General features: G+C 44.7%; 1 protein-coding gene and 1 long non-coding RNA gene across 8 annotated transcripts in view; both read right to left on the bottom strand.

The window, feature by feature from the left end:
• SETBP1 (SET binding protein 1) overlaps nucleotides 1-15,871 on the bottom strand; it is a 354,347-nt gene that overhangs the window by 286,811 nt on the left and 51,665 nt on the right. The gene's annotated exons all lie outside the window — the stretch shown is intronic.
• On the bottom strand, nucleotides 4,545-15,547 carry LOC306643157. The gene is made up of 2 exons (XR_013758825.1): nucleotides 15,422-15,547; nucleotides 4,545-15,388 (listed from the first exon to the last, which is right to left on the bottom strand). It is a non-coding gene; the product is annotated as an uncharacterized lncRNA (long non-coding RNA).

Here is a 15,871-nt window from a genome sequence, read left to right as displayed (position 1 = left end):
TTTCTAAGAGAGGAAGACACAGATTCTCTCTCCCTGCCACATGAGGATACAGTGATAAAGTGGCTATCTGCTAGCCAGGAAGAGGCCCCACCAGGAAGAAAATTGGCCAGTACCTTGATATTGGACTTCCCAGCTCTGGAATGGTGAGGAATATATATCTTCTGTTGAAGACACCAATGGTCTTCTGTTATAGCAGCCAAAGCTAACTAATACACCAGTCTGTTTTCTAAATGCATTGAAATTAATATTAATAAATATTTACTATGAAATAGAAAACTGCTATCCTGACATTTTGAGATACAAAGAAACAGTCCCTGCTTCCAGTGCCTTACATTGTTAGAAAAAAAAAAAAAAATGAATCAATTTACAACAAATAAAAATAACAATGGATAAATCAAATAACACAATATGAAAATAACTATAAAGAGTAAGAAGAATAAGAGTCACAAGTTCTATGCAATTAATTGCAAAATATTGGTAGAAAAAGAGGAAGGGGCACAGAAACACTAATCCAGATCTGAACTCCTTGCTCTTGCCATGTCAATAGCCTCCCTCACTGACTTGCTCTCCTGCCAGCTCCCAGCTGCTTCTCTCCAACTCTCCTGGCACTAGGTATATCATCTTTACAGGGTTTTGGTTTTTTTTTTCTTTTCTTTCTTTATTTATTTAATTTAATTTTTATAGACTGCATTTTGATTCATTATACACAAATGGGGTACATCATTTCGTTTCTACGGTTGTACATGATGTAGAGTCATACCATTCGTGTAATACATGTACATAGGGTAATGATGTCTGTCTCATTCCACCATTTTTAATACCTCCCCCATTTCCCTCTACATAATCTAAAGTTTGACAGTGTGAGTTTGTGACCTCCCTCCATAGACTTACAGAGCCAGCTGTGGGGGACAGAGTGGAGATGGAATGTGGCAGGAACTTCTTCCTCTCCTTTGCTTACACTTGGTACTGACTACACCCAAAACAAACAATCAGATGAGTGTTTAAAAAGTAAGCTTTGCCTTGTCCTATCCTGCATGAGATAGATAACACTAATAATATCACCCAGCCATACCTCTTGGTGACCCCCAGACACCAGGCTCAATCACATGGGCCTTTTTACTCATGCCATCTCTCACTCCATCAGCCCACCACACTCACAGTCCCACCCATTGCCAAGGTCCTGCATAAATCTTCTTTGGCCCAAGAGGCCTTTTCCCACTTAGCCAGCCTACACGGATCTCCTATCTTTTCACATTTTCAATACTGACTTTCAGTCTTTTTTTTTTTTTTTTTTTTTTTTTTTTTTTTGTGATGCAAATCTTTTATTTCAGTTTGTGATTTACCTATTCACTTTTTTTTTTGTTATATAATCATCATTTAATTATTTTCTTTTTTTTTTATTGTAAACAAATGGGATACATGTTGTTTCTCTGTTTGTACATGGCGTAAAGGCATACCGTTTGTGTAATCATAAATTTACATAGAGCAATGTTGTTTGAATCATTCTGTTATTTTTTCCCTTCCCCCCACCCCTCCCACCCCTCTTTAATAGAGGACACGGACACAAACCCAAATAAATACAATTTTCTCATCCTAGACAAAGGGGCCAAAAATATGCAATGGAGAAAAGATAGCCTCTTCAACAAATGGTGCTGGGAGAATTGGAAATCCATATGCAACAGAATGAAACTAAACCCATATCTCTCACCATGCATGAAACTAAACTCAAAATGGATTAAGGACCTCGGAATCAGACCAGAGACCCTGCAGATTATAGAAGAAAAAGTAGGTCCAAATCTTCACCTTGTTGGTCTAGGACCAGACTTCCTTAACAGGACTCCCATAGCACAAGAAATCCAAGCTAGAATCAACCACTGGGATAGATTCAAACTAAAAACCTTTCTCTCAGCAAAGGAAACTATCAGTAATGTGAAGAGAGAGCCTACAGAGTGGGAGAATATCTTTGCCAATCATACTTCAGATAGAGCACTAATCTCCAGAATCTATAAAGAACTCAAAAAACTCTACTCCAAGAATTCAAATAGTCCAGTCAACAAATGGGCTAAGGAAATGAATAGACACTTCACAGAAGAAGATCTACAAGCAATCAACAAACATATGACTTTCAGTCTTAACTAGTCCTCTCCTTAAAACCTTTACATGTCCCATGCCCTAGATAATAATTCCCGAAGGCAGGGATCATGTCTTCTCTTCCTTTACACCCACCTCAGAGCTGAACTCTGTAAAAGCTGAATGGACCTGGGATGTGAAACTCAAAAGAGTCCCAGGAATGTTTGATGCAACGAAATGCCGACTCAGATATGTCTGCATCCCTCAAACACCCACCTGACAACTCTACCTTCCTTGGACCCTAAATCTTCCCCAAGTCTATACGTTGATTTAAGTTCCAGGATCTAAAATTAATTTAATTGGTTCCCAATTGCTATGAACTGAGTATTTGTGCTTCCCCCAAAATTCATAAGGTGAAGCCCTATCCTCCAATGCAGTTTTAGGAGTTGGGATCTTTGGCATGTACCTGATTTAAATGAGGACATGAAAGTAGAGCCCTTTGTAAAAGGACTAGCACCCTTATAAAAAGAGAAAGAAATCATGCTGCACATGTCTCTTATTTAAGCCACCAAATGTACAGTATTTTGTTACAGGAACCCAGGTTGACCAAGACATCAATATTTTAAATCTTCTATGAACAAAACAGTCTTTGTGATCTAGATATTCCCACTATACTTCCTCCTGTCTTCTCACTTATAATCTCCCCTGTTCTTCAAGCCTAAATCCAGTCCTGCGTCATCCATAAATTCTCCACTCTACCCGACCTCACTTCCATCCCAGGTATTTTCCTCAATGTGAGCTTAAAGCAACAGCTCTTTTTAGCACACACTGGATGATTCATCATGCATTATCAATGTCATGGGATTCAAGACACAATCGGTGAATGAACTCATGGTTATCAAAACTTGGGGAAATTCATCTCTTTTTTTTTTTTACTACTATATCTCATTGATGCTAGGATGCACAATTTTTCACTTCCAACATCTCTGGAACTGTCTCAAAGTTCATGTCATTCTAGGTTTGATGAAATGCACTATTTTAACTTTCATGTTTGTCTTTATGCAACAAATGGCAACCTCTTTTTAGGAGAGTCCACTCAATTATACCTTAGTTTCTCTTCGTCTGTCTAGAAAAGGTCCTGTACACAGCACAGGTTCTCCCTGCCTTCTTGTAATAAGAAGAAACGGCTTCCCTGACATCCAATAAAAAGCTCCACCTCCCAGCGTCTGGGTATTCCAACCATCAACTTACTCCAGAAAAAGAAAGATAGGCAGAGAGCAGCCCAAGAACTACACGTGCTGGATGATGAGGTGTGCTTACTCCTTGATCCTTTTGGTCCCAAAATATCATATAATTTTAAAACTAGAGGCACACATTGACTCTACCGCAATTCCTCTCTCTCTGGAGACCAGAGCACCACTTGCTCTCTACGCCTCACTTTTTCTCTTATAAAAGGGGTTCAGTTACATATAACTCCTCAGAGAGGGTAATGAGTGGAACAGAAGTCACTGCAGAGGCCAGGAGAGTGTCCGGCATCTGCCATGGGGAAGTGTTGCTCTCAATGATGGAAAGTGGGGAGGGGGCTTGGAGAGCTGAAGTTGCCACTCTCTGTCAACACTATGCATTACCATGATGCCTCCCCTTATGCTTGTCCCCATCGTAACCACCCTGGAAAACTCTGTGCTGACAAATAGGCAGCCTCTGCGGTCATGGAGAAAACGAGGGAACGCAGATGGTGAGGAAAGCCAGCTTGAAGTTTGGCAGCAGCCTGTGGGACACACTTGCTCACCACCTTTCTCCATCAGTCTGTGTCTACTTGTGTGTCCTCCCACATGCCCAGGCAGCAAGTGAAAATATGCCTTGTTACATGATCCATCCTGCACTGCCCGATAAATAACAGACACAATCTAAGTTGCCAAAAGCAGCTTATCAGGGCCGATCTTTGTGTCTGGATCCAGGGTCCAGGAATACCGGGCCAATGAGGTGGAAGTTAAATGAGGTCTGCATGCAATTCCCTTCACCTGCACTGCTCCCGGGGAGCGTGCAGGAACACGTAGGTAGTGCCTGAGCACACACAAGCTCTTTTCCAAGGGACAACCTAAGACTTCTCAGATTGAGCTCACGGGATCAATGGGTCCTCTGCAAAACCATGGCCTATCAAACTACCTGAGATTTAAATACAATCAGGAACCCTCCTGGCATTTTCTTATGAAAAGCAATGAAGCCAAAGCTGATAAACTGTAAAGTTCTGCTCTCCCCATGATTACCCTCCTCCTGTGGAAAAGTAAACAAATGTTCATATTTATTTCCCTTCTCCTCATTTTTAGGCCTACATTTCTAAACTTTGTTCTTCCTGCTTACTTAAGATATGAAGAGATTATCTTTTACACCAACCCAGGGGAGATATTTGGGCCCTCTCTTCTCCTTGGACATGAGGATCTCTGAACAGAGTGAAATGGATGGCCTCTTTTGCCTGCCTGCCTGCCTGCCTGCCTGCCCTGCCTCCCCTTTCCCTCCTCCCGGCCCACTGACCCACAGATCTATGCTTCTCTGCCAAGGACGCTGTCTCTCCACAAGAATCAGTTAGGAGCATGGTCAAGGGAGAACTGGTCTAGAAGATATGGGCCTGGGATCTAATGAATTTGTGAAACACCATAAACTCAACCACACTTGGAAATCCAGGGTGCTCATTAACATATTAAAGGCTTCGAGACATCCCACTGCAAAGACATCTGTTTCATCTGTTTAGCTTTCTAGAACCAGGTGTTCCCCACTTTTTTTCTCATGAAATCCTTTTTGGCCTCTACCGCCTCTTAATGTTCTCAATATCTGTGTTCCACAGACCACATACTGGAAAATGCTGACCTTCATTTTTCTCATGGGAAAAGTAAGAAACAGAGAGGGGCATTAACCTACTTAATCTCACACATAAATAGCAGTATGATGCAGTACATAAAAAGCAGAGAAAGCGCTGGGCCGGGAGGCTGGGATGTCTGGGTGAAGTCCCTTCTTCCAGTCTCTGTCTGTGCAGCCTGGACCTGCACCTCTCCAGAGATATGCTCATTTTCAGGAAGAACAGGACTTTTCCTCCTGAGGATTTCTAAGGCTCCTCCAGTTTCCTCTTCATAAGATGCTGGAAGCTCTACTACCTACTGTGACACCTCCTGGAGCAGGTCCCAGAGTGTAAGCCCATAGTTGTTCTGCATTCAAATTTTAAAAGCTCATGAGGTTGTTAACTCACAGGAAGGAGAAACCAACAGCAGAACCCCAGTGGGTGACGAAGTTATTCCTGAAAGGAAACAAGGGGTGAAGCAGGGCTTGGATACCTGCTGATCACCTGGAGAGGCCTCAGAGGCCACCCACATGCTGCTGCTCCCAGGTCCAAGCACAGCATTGCACAGAAGCAGGTTGGGGTTGGCATGGGATTCACTGCTCTGTCCAGGTTTGTCTTCGTCCAGCGAACACTGGATAAAAACAGGAGGTTATATCAACACAACCTGGAAGCTATGTGCATTTGCAGGATGCTCCACTGTCCCTCACCTTTACTCCAACACAATGCTGACACAGTGCCCGCCATTTACATGTTGGCACATGCCTGACCTGCGTGTCCCTCACTGTCCTCAGTGCATAGCATTGATGGTACTCTCAGTGTCTGAGGAATGAATGATGGTTCCTGAACTGAGAGTTTCTGTTAAAAGTCAGAATACACTAGTCTAGAAGGTCATCAAACATCTATTAAACACCCTGTTTATTCTGGGCACTAAGCTAAACACTACTGGGGAACAGAACAAAATCAAACTCAGACTTGTCCCCAAAATATTACATTGGATTACACTTGTGCAGTGTTAGCTACATCAGAAACATCACCCTACTCTTCATACCACCCCCCTGAAAAGTAAAATCTTTTATGTTCTCCTGTATTCCCTACTTTGGGGTACAGCCTAGAGGTAACCCCTTACTCAGTTACCTAAAGAAGCAATAAAAATCATCGTTATCAGAGATGGCACTGACTGAGTACTTGTAAGTGCCATCAGCAATGCTACAGATATTGTACTTATTTTGTCCTATTTTATAGAAATGTTGATCTTCCTGCAGACTCGCACCTTTCTCTCCCACTCCTCACATCCAACAAGGGAGCTGCACCTCCTAAATGTGTCTCCTTACCACCTCTGTCATCTCTTCTGTGATGCCACTATTCTTGCTTGAACTATTGCAGTCACCCTCCACATGGTCTTCCAACCAACTGACTGACATGTCTACCTTCAAGGCACCCAAAACAGAAATGGCAGAGTGACCCCTCCATCCTGTGTATCCCCCACTCCCATTCAAACTCTCCGTCCGGGTTTGTGCGCATCTTCCAGGTCAAGGAAGGCTGCCAGGGGAGGAATGGCTGCCACGATGCCGGCCAACTGCTATGACTGCGTGTGTCTTCCAAAAGTTCGTGTGTTGGAAATCTAATCCCTGGACTCATACATGAGTAGTATTTGGAAGTGGGACCTTTGAGAGGTAATTAGGACTAGATGAGGTCATGAAGGTGGCGCCCCACAATGGCACTAGTGGCTTCAATAGGAGGGAGAGAGACCCGAGTCGGCATACCTGCTGTGTCTCCAGGCGATGTCCTCCAGAATACCGTGGTGCAGCAAGAAGGCTCTCACCAGATGTTGAACAGATGCTGGTATCATGCTCCTAAACTTCCCAGCCTCCAGAACCATGAGCTAAATGAACTTTTATTCTCTATAAACTACCTGTTCTAAGGCATTTTGTTAAAGCAACAGCAAATGGGCTAAGATGCCACCCAAGATCTGTGCACTAACTGAGCAGGCCACTCCTCTTACAGGAACTTTCCCTGAAGGCCTACTCCCACCCAAGGATTCCTCCTATGCCCCCTTTAATGTTCACCCAGCACCTGACTTTTCTTGTATTTTCTGTTTATTTGTTTGTTTGGGATTTTTGGTTTCTGTTTGGTACTGGGGACCAACCCAGGGCCTTGCACATGCTAGAGAAGTGCTTTACCACTAAGCTGGTCCCCACACCACATGGTCACAGTCGACTTACTGAGCCCAGACTCTGAGCTCCACAGGACCAGACCTGGCACATCCTTCACTGGCAAGGTCCAGAGGTCTCGCATTTCAGTATAACCCCCTGTCTTCCATTGGTTTTTGGCTTTATTTTTCACTGCATAAGGCTTTACAAAATTATTATCTTTTCTTTTTTGTTATAAATTTGAGATGCATTCATATGTCATGTTCTGATTTTTCCTGAGGAAGAAACTGGGGCTTTGAAAGATCAAGTGACTAATCCAAGATCACAACCAGTCAGGGACAGAGCTGAAGCCAAAATCTTGGTGACACAGCTCTCCACGCAACAGCTTTCTCACCCACTCCCTCAGCCCAGGGTACCCTGTTAAAAAGAACAAAAATAATGCACTTGTGTATTTATAGGTATACGTATTATATATGTGTGTGTATTACATATTATGTAATATATAAATGTACATATATGCATACACAAATATATAATATAAGTACATATGAATATGAATCTACCCTTAGGGTTTAAAGGGAGGGGTGGGGACTCTGAGAGCTTCAGAAGAGGGGGCCGGGCAGGGTGTCTCACAACGGCCCCACAACAGACAGCTGGTGTTTGGGTGGTAGTAAATCACCCTGAAATGAACCTCTTCCGTGGGCTCAATGAGGCCCCCACAACAAAGGGAGGCCCAGCTTGCAGCCGGACAGCTTGCCCGCCAGCCCCAGACGTGCATAACAGCTTCATTCAGGAGCCCCACGTCCACACAAAGGCCCCGAAATCAATCCGACATCCCGCCACCCTGGACAATGCCTCGAATCTTCTCAGAATCGAAGCCTCAAATGAGGGGACAGCATTCAGGGGAGATCAAACCGCCAGCCTGCCCGTGAAAGCGAGCCCGAGAAAAACATGTTTTTAAAAGAGGAGGATTGGGCTCTGCAGGCTGCTCTCCCTCCACGCTCAGGCGTGCGTGGTGGCTGTGTGGCAATTTGCCCTGCTGGGGCTACAGTTGACCTGGCTTTGGGCAGTCATCTTGCTGTGCTGCTATGAGGGACTGGGTGTGTGACACTCGCCAGGGAGGGCCACCACCATGCCGCTTGGCTTCTGGACCTTAGCAGCAGTGCTTCATGTGAACCGCCACCTCTGGCATTTCCCACTGGCTCTTGGGCGCATACATACAGTAGGGCGCACACACATGCAAATGCCTCTGCCTGAGGCGGCAGCTTAGGGTGTTGACAGTGGCAACCCCACGCCAGGCCAGGGTGCCCTGTTCCCAGGCAGGGCCCCTGGGGGTACTCATCTGCCCCATTCTGCGGCCTAATCCGGTTATCAGCTGCAGAACATCAGCTGCAGAACGGGTTGCCTGGTGGAGCTGGGGAGGCTCTGGGGGGGAGGGGAGGGGACTGTGCAGGCGTGCAGCTCCAGCAGATGAGCCTTGATTGTATTCTCTTTTCCTCAGGTCATTGTTAAGGCTTCTGCTCTCTCCCAGTCCCCCGTGACATAGGCGCCTGAGACCCTGCACAGCACTGGGTCACAGCCTGCCTTGGATGTCAGGAATCCACCTGCTCTCGGAGAGTATGATTCCCCAGCAATGGCAGAGTGGCAATGTGCTGGGGATGACAGAATATATGTGACTGATTGCGGGAATGCCTGCACTGGAGTGACCAAGGAATGTATCATTAGATGTGGCCAGAATCTCCACAGAAATTCTAGCTAATGGCAACCTTAAATTTGACATCTTGCAACCTACCATGAGGGCTAAATAAATTTTGATGGAAAACAAAAGGCTCCTGAGGGAGGGCCATTTATTGAAGTCTCTATACTCTCCTCTTCAATATCCTACCGGACTTCTCAAGTTGGCAAAGGGAATAACCCAGGTGAGCAGGATGAGATGTGGCTAGGTAGGTAGCTGCCATGGGTAGGGCACAATCAAACTAAGAAGAGGCATTATACCACGAAAGAAGACTAGTAGGAGAAAGAAGGTGAACTGGGAACTAGCCTTCTTTCAACCCATTATTTTATCCACAGACATCTGTCTCTCCTCTCTCTAAATTACTGGGAACTTCTTCCTAGATTTGATTTGCAAACAGACAACCATTTGCTATGTTATATAAGAAATTCTGCCCACTCCTAATACCCCTCACAGACCCTCCTGCCAAAGCTAGACCCCTGGGCGATCCGGAGAGTGGGTGCCAGGGAGTTTAACTGGAGGTGGAGAGCCAAGCCTGCAAAATTCAAAAGGGCACTTTGGGCTTTAGATTCACTTCATTCTCAACAGCTTCCACTGGCCGACAATAGTAAATTGAATCCAATTTCCCCCTTGGAAGGGTCAGTTGTTGTTGTTGTTGTTCTTTATCTTTTTTTTTCTTCTTCTTCTTCTTTTTTTTTTACCCTTCCCCTTTCCATTTTCTGCTTTTGTAGCTCACCTCCTCCAATCTACTTCCCTACAGGAGCCGAAATTAAACAAGCTCCCCATATGCCATGCCTCACTTGTTGTCTGTTCCCCTCACCACCATCTGGCCTATTTGCTCAGCCAAAAAGAGACAGAGAGAGAGAGAGAGAGAGAGAGAGAGAGAGAGAGAGAGAGAGAGAGAGAGAGAGAGAGAGACCGAGACCGAGAGAGGGAGAGTGCAAAGGGGGGAGGGGAGGGAGAGCAGGGAAGCAGGGCTAGGAGGAGGGGAGAGAGAGAGGGAAGGAGGAAAATGAGGGAAGGAGGGAGGGAGGGAGAGGCAGGGAAAGAAGAGGGAGGAGGAGAGAGAGAAAGCCTGAAGGAGGGAGAGCCAGACACAATGAGGAGGCAGGGGCGGCGATGCAGCCTCTCCCATCTGCTCCTTGGCCAGAGTCCCGGATGGAGCAGTAATGGAGAGCAACAGAACCAGTGATAATTAACCCAAACACAGACCTGTTTATTTAACCTGTTCAGATAGATCACTCTAAGGCACTGCTCTTGCACAGGGCCCTGGGACACACTTAGGGAGACACCCTGGAGGCTGCTAAGGACACAGAGGCAGACTGGCCCTCCCCGTAGACATCCTGGAACTAAGCGCATGCTTGGCGAGCAGGAAAGAAGAGCAGAAAGCGAACTTCCTGATAGAAGTCGGCAACAACCGCTCACGTCTTCGGGGAAGGGATTCCTGCCCTTTCCCCCGCCCGCCCATTATCCTATTTCATGGCAATAGCCACTCCTGGGTGGTCAATGATGCAGAGCAAAGCCAGCCAATGTGCTGCTTTCTGCACCTTCCTGCCCCAGCATCCTCTCTGCCACCCCATGGTGGCAGAAAAAATGGGACCAAGAGACATGCCCTATCTTGGCTTAAGGACAGGAGACAAAAACGGGCGTTAGATTCATTTCATTCTCAATAGCTTCCACTGGCCATGCAGACGATGCAAAATCACTCAGAAGATCTCAGAATGAGATGATCAGTAGCCAAGAACTAAAGCCAATGGCACTGATGAAGGCATCAGGTGACAGTGTCAGAAGCCTGAGGTTCAAGGCCTAAGCCATCTGCCTTTGCCACTGCTCTGTCTGCGTATCCTCTCCTCCCTTGGCTCCAGCGGGCTGGAGCCTTATTTCATTCTCAACAGCTTCCACTGGCCAACAATAGTAAATTGAATCCAATTTCCCCCTTGGAAGGGTCAGTTGTTGTTGTTTTTCTGTGTTTTTTAACCCCTCTCCTTCATGCTTAATAGGAATAGACAAGGTGGACCTCCTGAGATGTTTCAGTCTCCAAAAATTCAAAATGGAAAGTTCGTGGTTCCTGCGTTCATATTTCCCCAAGTCAGGGAGGAGATTTCAGGCCTTGAGCAAAACCACCGAGGACGATGATGGCTTTGAAATGGGCTGTGAGCACTGCCCAGAGGAACGGGCCACCTGGGGTCTGTGTGTGCTGTACCCCCTGAAGCTCTGGTGGCCCTAGGAATAAAGGATGAGGACATTTCCAGGGCTGAGTGGCAGCAGACAGAATAGTTGTGAGTCTGGGAATTGGAACCCAAGAAAGTTCTTGGCTGAGCACCGAGGGCTAGCGAAGGAGTGCACTGACTGGGTTGAAAATAGGAAGCGTCAGGGGTGGGTGAGGAGTTGGCAGGCGCCGGATTCCAAGTGGCTTCACGCTCCTCAGTGGAAGAAATGCAGAGATAATTTGAACATGGCTATTTTCAAGCTCCACAGCTGAGCTCCCTTGCTCTCCCACCCCACACCTCCCACCCAGCCCTGCAATTTGGCAAACCCTTTATGCTGGCTGCTCTTATACCCAATATGTTGGGTTGCCTTAGCAACTAAGGCAATTATCTCCTTGGAGCAGTTAAAACAATGACCGTCATAAATAATAACAATAAGAAAGATGATGGTAAAAAATAGATCTTAGGCTTCCAGGGTCATCGGTTGGCACGGCACTGAAACGGAAAAGGGGTCTTTGGGGCAGACAATGAAAGAGGGTCTCTTAAGGGATCCGGTCTGATTTTATTTATCTAGAGAAAAAGACAGGAAATACTTAGCCTTCCCTCACTCTCCCAACCCCCAACCCCAGGCAATCTTCGAGACAGATCCTATTTGCTGTTGGATCATCCTTCCTATCCTCCTATCAGCCAGACCCAGCACGCTCAGATCACACCGAGCGCTAATTGTTTAATGCCCATCTCCTCTCCAGACTATGAACTCCTCACAGGCGAGCACCGGATCTTTCATCTTGGTGTCTTTAGCACTGCGCTCAAGGCCTGGCACAGAACAGGCACTCAAAAATATGCTCTGAATGAATACAAATATTTATTATGCTAAACGAATGCCTGATTTTTACCTTAAGGGTATTGGGGAATTTCTACCCATCTGGGCCACATAAGTTTGAAGTCACTTCTAGCTCTAACTCCACAATCTTATAACCTACTAGCTTATAGTTCAAGATACAGCAGGGTTCACCCTAACAAAAATGTAGTGAAATCAAGATACAGATTAAAATTTATCCAAGCACAGGTTTCTTCTCCCCTTAAGAGTCATCGTATCAAGTTCTGTGAGTGTGGAGCATCTCTTGAGACAAAACATTAAACTGGGAACAATCAAGAATGAAAATTAAACTGATAATGGATCACACAACTTGTACTTATGCTCCACCAAACATAGATTCTCTTCTATATTCTACAAACTCCAACCCATGAATGATGATCCTCCAGGAAACACCAATTAGTGTACAGGATTTGTGACTCAAAGCAAGAGGCAACCTGTCCTTCCCCAGGGCCCATAAGGGATGTGTTCAAAAACATAGGATCAGAGGCTTGAATTGGATCATCTCCACTTGGCATGGAAAGGCTTCCTACCCTTCACCTTCTTTTCAAGTATTGAAACTCAACTGACAAATGACTTTTTTTTTTGGTACTGAGGATTTAACCCAGGGGTATTTTACTACTGAGCTACATCCCTAGTCCTTTTGTTTTTATTTTGAGATCAGGTCTCACTAAGTTGCTTAGGGTCTCACTAACTTGCTAAGGCTAGCCTCTAATTTGTGATCCTCCTGCCTTAACCTCCCAAGTCACTGGGATTACAGGCATGAGCCACCACAGCCAGCTTGACAATGGGCACTTTCAAAATATAGTCACATTACATATAGTCTTATAATGACTCTCAGGCAAACTGGACAGGAATCTCTATTTCCATTCCAAACAGGAAGAAATAAATTAATTGATCACAAGTGTTGGGCAGCGGAACTCCTTGGCTAGTCTGACACCTGCCTGCTTATTGTTTCATCCACCGTGTGACAGCCAGAGTGTGTAAAGGGCAGCATGGCCATTGGTTCAACAGGGAAATGGATAGCCTTTCCAAGCTGTCAGTTGACTACAGAAAAGGTGCCTATTCTCACTACCAAATGCCAAAAGTCCTGGGTAGAACTCTACCATGGAATCCTTGGAGCACTACTGGTTACAATCTCCATTCTAGAATAATAACCCCAATTTTATCACCTCCAAATTTGAGGTCAACGAACCTGTAAATGCTCAACCTTGGCAGGTCCCTGGGAGAGTTCCCTACCAGGGATAGAGGAGGAGAGACTTAAGGAATTGTGATGACTCTTGCTAAACAAGAGTGCTTGCCTCTGGCAACTCAGGGCAACTCTGATCAAACTCTCCTTTCTTTGACCAAAGTCTAGTCTTCAGACTCCCTTTGCTTCTGATCTTCATGGAAGGTCACACAACCACTACCCACTCCTCATGCGGACCCCACAACCGGACTCCTGCATAGGCTTCAGACACCTGCCAAGACACAGTCTGCACTCACGGGTGATTTACCCAGTGTACCGGTTTTGTGAATTTAATGAACATACTGGCAACCTCTCCTGAATGCTTTATCCATTTGATAAAATTAGCATAACCAAATTATCCTTTTTAGAGTACTTCAAATGGGAAGGACCTGAATCCAAATTCAGATATCACCGACAATGAAAGCAGATTTTTCAGGACCTGTCATGAATGAAATTACTGAGCTATATACTCTTACAAATACACAAATGTCTTTTTATTAGACTATATCCTGAAAGTGTCGTAACTTCAAGAGTTCTACAAATTATAAAAAAATTGGACTAAACAAAAAATTATTTTAATTTCAAGCAGAAAGGATTGTACTGGAAGCACAGATCAAGGAGGTAAAGACAAAGTAAGTTTGTATTTTAATGCATTGTTAATCCAAGTTATTAGCACTATTAAAACAAGGTGTGGTAGGCAGAATAATGTCTCTCCAAAGATATGTCATGTCCTAATCCCCAGAACCTATGAATATGTTATATTAGATGGCAATTAGACTCTACTCCAGAGACTAATGCATCGCTTGGCTAGGCAGTTAGCCAAGAAATTTAGCCCTATAATCAACAGAAAGCTATTTCTGTTAGGTCAAAAAAGTGGGTCTTCTCAGAAGGTCTGACCCAGAAAAACTCAGCTTAGGCCTTCAGCAAGCCAGGCCTGCTGACCGTACCCTCCAAGCAAATGACCAGACTTGGCCACTCCTGTCACCCTGAGCTCCAGAGCTAACAGCCATTCAGTAATTCCTTCACTTTTCATTCTTTCATGATGATTTATTCAGCATCTACTATGTGCCAGGCCCTGGGTTCAACACTGCAGATACAAGGAAGAAAACCAAGAAATGAGAACAGAGAGCAACCCAAGTTATCTGAGGGACAGAGGCAGCATAGGGGACAGAGTGATCAAGTTTGCCTGGGGCCTGACAGAGCCCTGGGAAGGCTTTATGAGAAAGTTCCAGACAATACTCTTCCTTCCCAGCAGTACCACCACTCCAAAGAACTGCAAAGGCACACAAGCTCCTTGAGAAACACAACCATGGTGGCATAGACCAGTCAGCAAGCAATGTACTTGAGTGACAAGAAGGCACATCAAGACCTGCATGTGGATAAGATTGAGTTATTAAAATGATAAACTACAGACATAGCAACACTGTTATATATAACTGAAATACATGCTGGTTTGAAAGGATCATGAAAAATGGAAAGAGTAAAATATGATAAATCTACATTGTCAACCACGTGGTCTAGAACAGGGAAATACCCCAGTGGGATAATGTCCTCAGGGAAGGTTTCCTAAAGACAGTAGTACCCTCTCAACTTAGAATAATGGCACCTTTATATCTATAAACCTGAAAACAGCATCAACGTTGTGTTCAGTACCATGTCTCAGGTTCATACTCTCAAGGGACTAGGCAAATATATGGAGAAGACCAAGAATGAGCTGACACTGCTCTTCAAGTGAAGATGTTTCGGGTGACACCAAAGGACCAGTAGAGTGTTCTTCATTTGGAGGTAAAAGTGTTCTTTGTCATTTCAACACAATACCAGCTGATCATTACTAAAAAGAGACCCACAAATATGACCTTTCCTTCATGCCACAGGGTCTGAAGACAGCAGTACACATTCGGTATTCTATGGGAAATTTAGTCACTGGGAGTCAAACCAGGTACCCTGCTGATGAACTTCCTTGAACCCAAGAGCAGCAAGTAAGGATATATCATACTATTCAGTCCTTTATGAGACTTGTGTAAACTCATGTATATATCAGTGAGGTTCAGAATGGAAAAGAGGGACCATGTGATCTTACAGGTTTAATCCAGAATCTTCTTCAAAGGTGTTTCTGATCCTCCTGATTCTCACGTCAGAAGAATTTGACCATTCCAGTATCCCACCCTCACTGTGTCCAATACCACTCATCAGAGTTCCTCTACCTGGGTCATTAAGTGTCTCCCTCCTTACTAGTCTTGGATATTTGGGCATTTGTTTCTACTATGTCCATTCAGGTGCACTTTAATTTGCTAAATGCACAGTGCAAGAGAAAGCAGAATTACTCTTATAAATAGTGGAATCAATGCTGGGGAGTGATAATGGCCAAATCATATTGCTATATTGTGTGCATGCATGAATATGTAACAACAAATCCCATCATTAGACACAACTATAATAAACCAATAAAATTTGTGGGAAAATAAATAGTGTAATCAAGGCACTTAGGGATATAAAAGAAATGGAATAGAGCATTTGGTTCAGACCTCTAACCTCAATAGTTGATACAACCTTAGTTGTTAAAAAGAACAACTGAGTCCTGAAAATCATGTGTGCCTAAGGCTGAACTGCCAGCAAGTGAATGAAGAGGAACTAGAATTCAGGTCTCCTGTTCCCTAACCCAGAGGCTTTTCTCTAATCCTTGCAATGTACCAATGCACCATTCTGTCTCAGCTGATCCCTTTTCCAACATGTTCTGCAATTCCATATTTCAGCAATTGACTGGTTAAACTATA

The sequence above is a fragment of the Sciurus vulgaris genome, assembly GCF_902686455.1.
Source record: "Sciurus vulgaris genome assembly, chromosome: 13".
Taxonomy (NCBI): Eukaryota; Metazoa; Chordata; class Mammalia; order Rodentia; family Sciuridae; genus Sciurus; species Sciurus vulgaris.
Note: the sequence above shows the minus strand (reverse complement) of the source record. Positions and strands in the feature narration are given on the sequence as shown.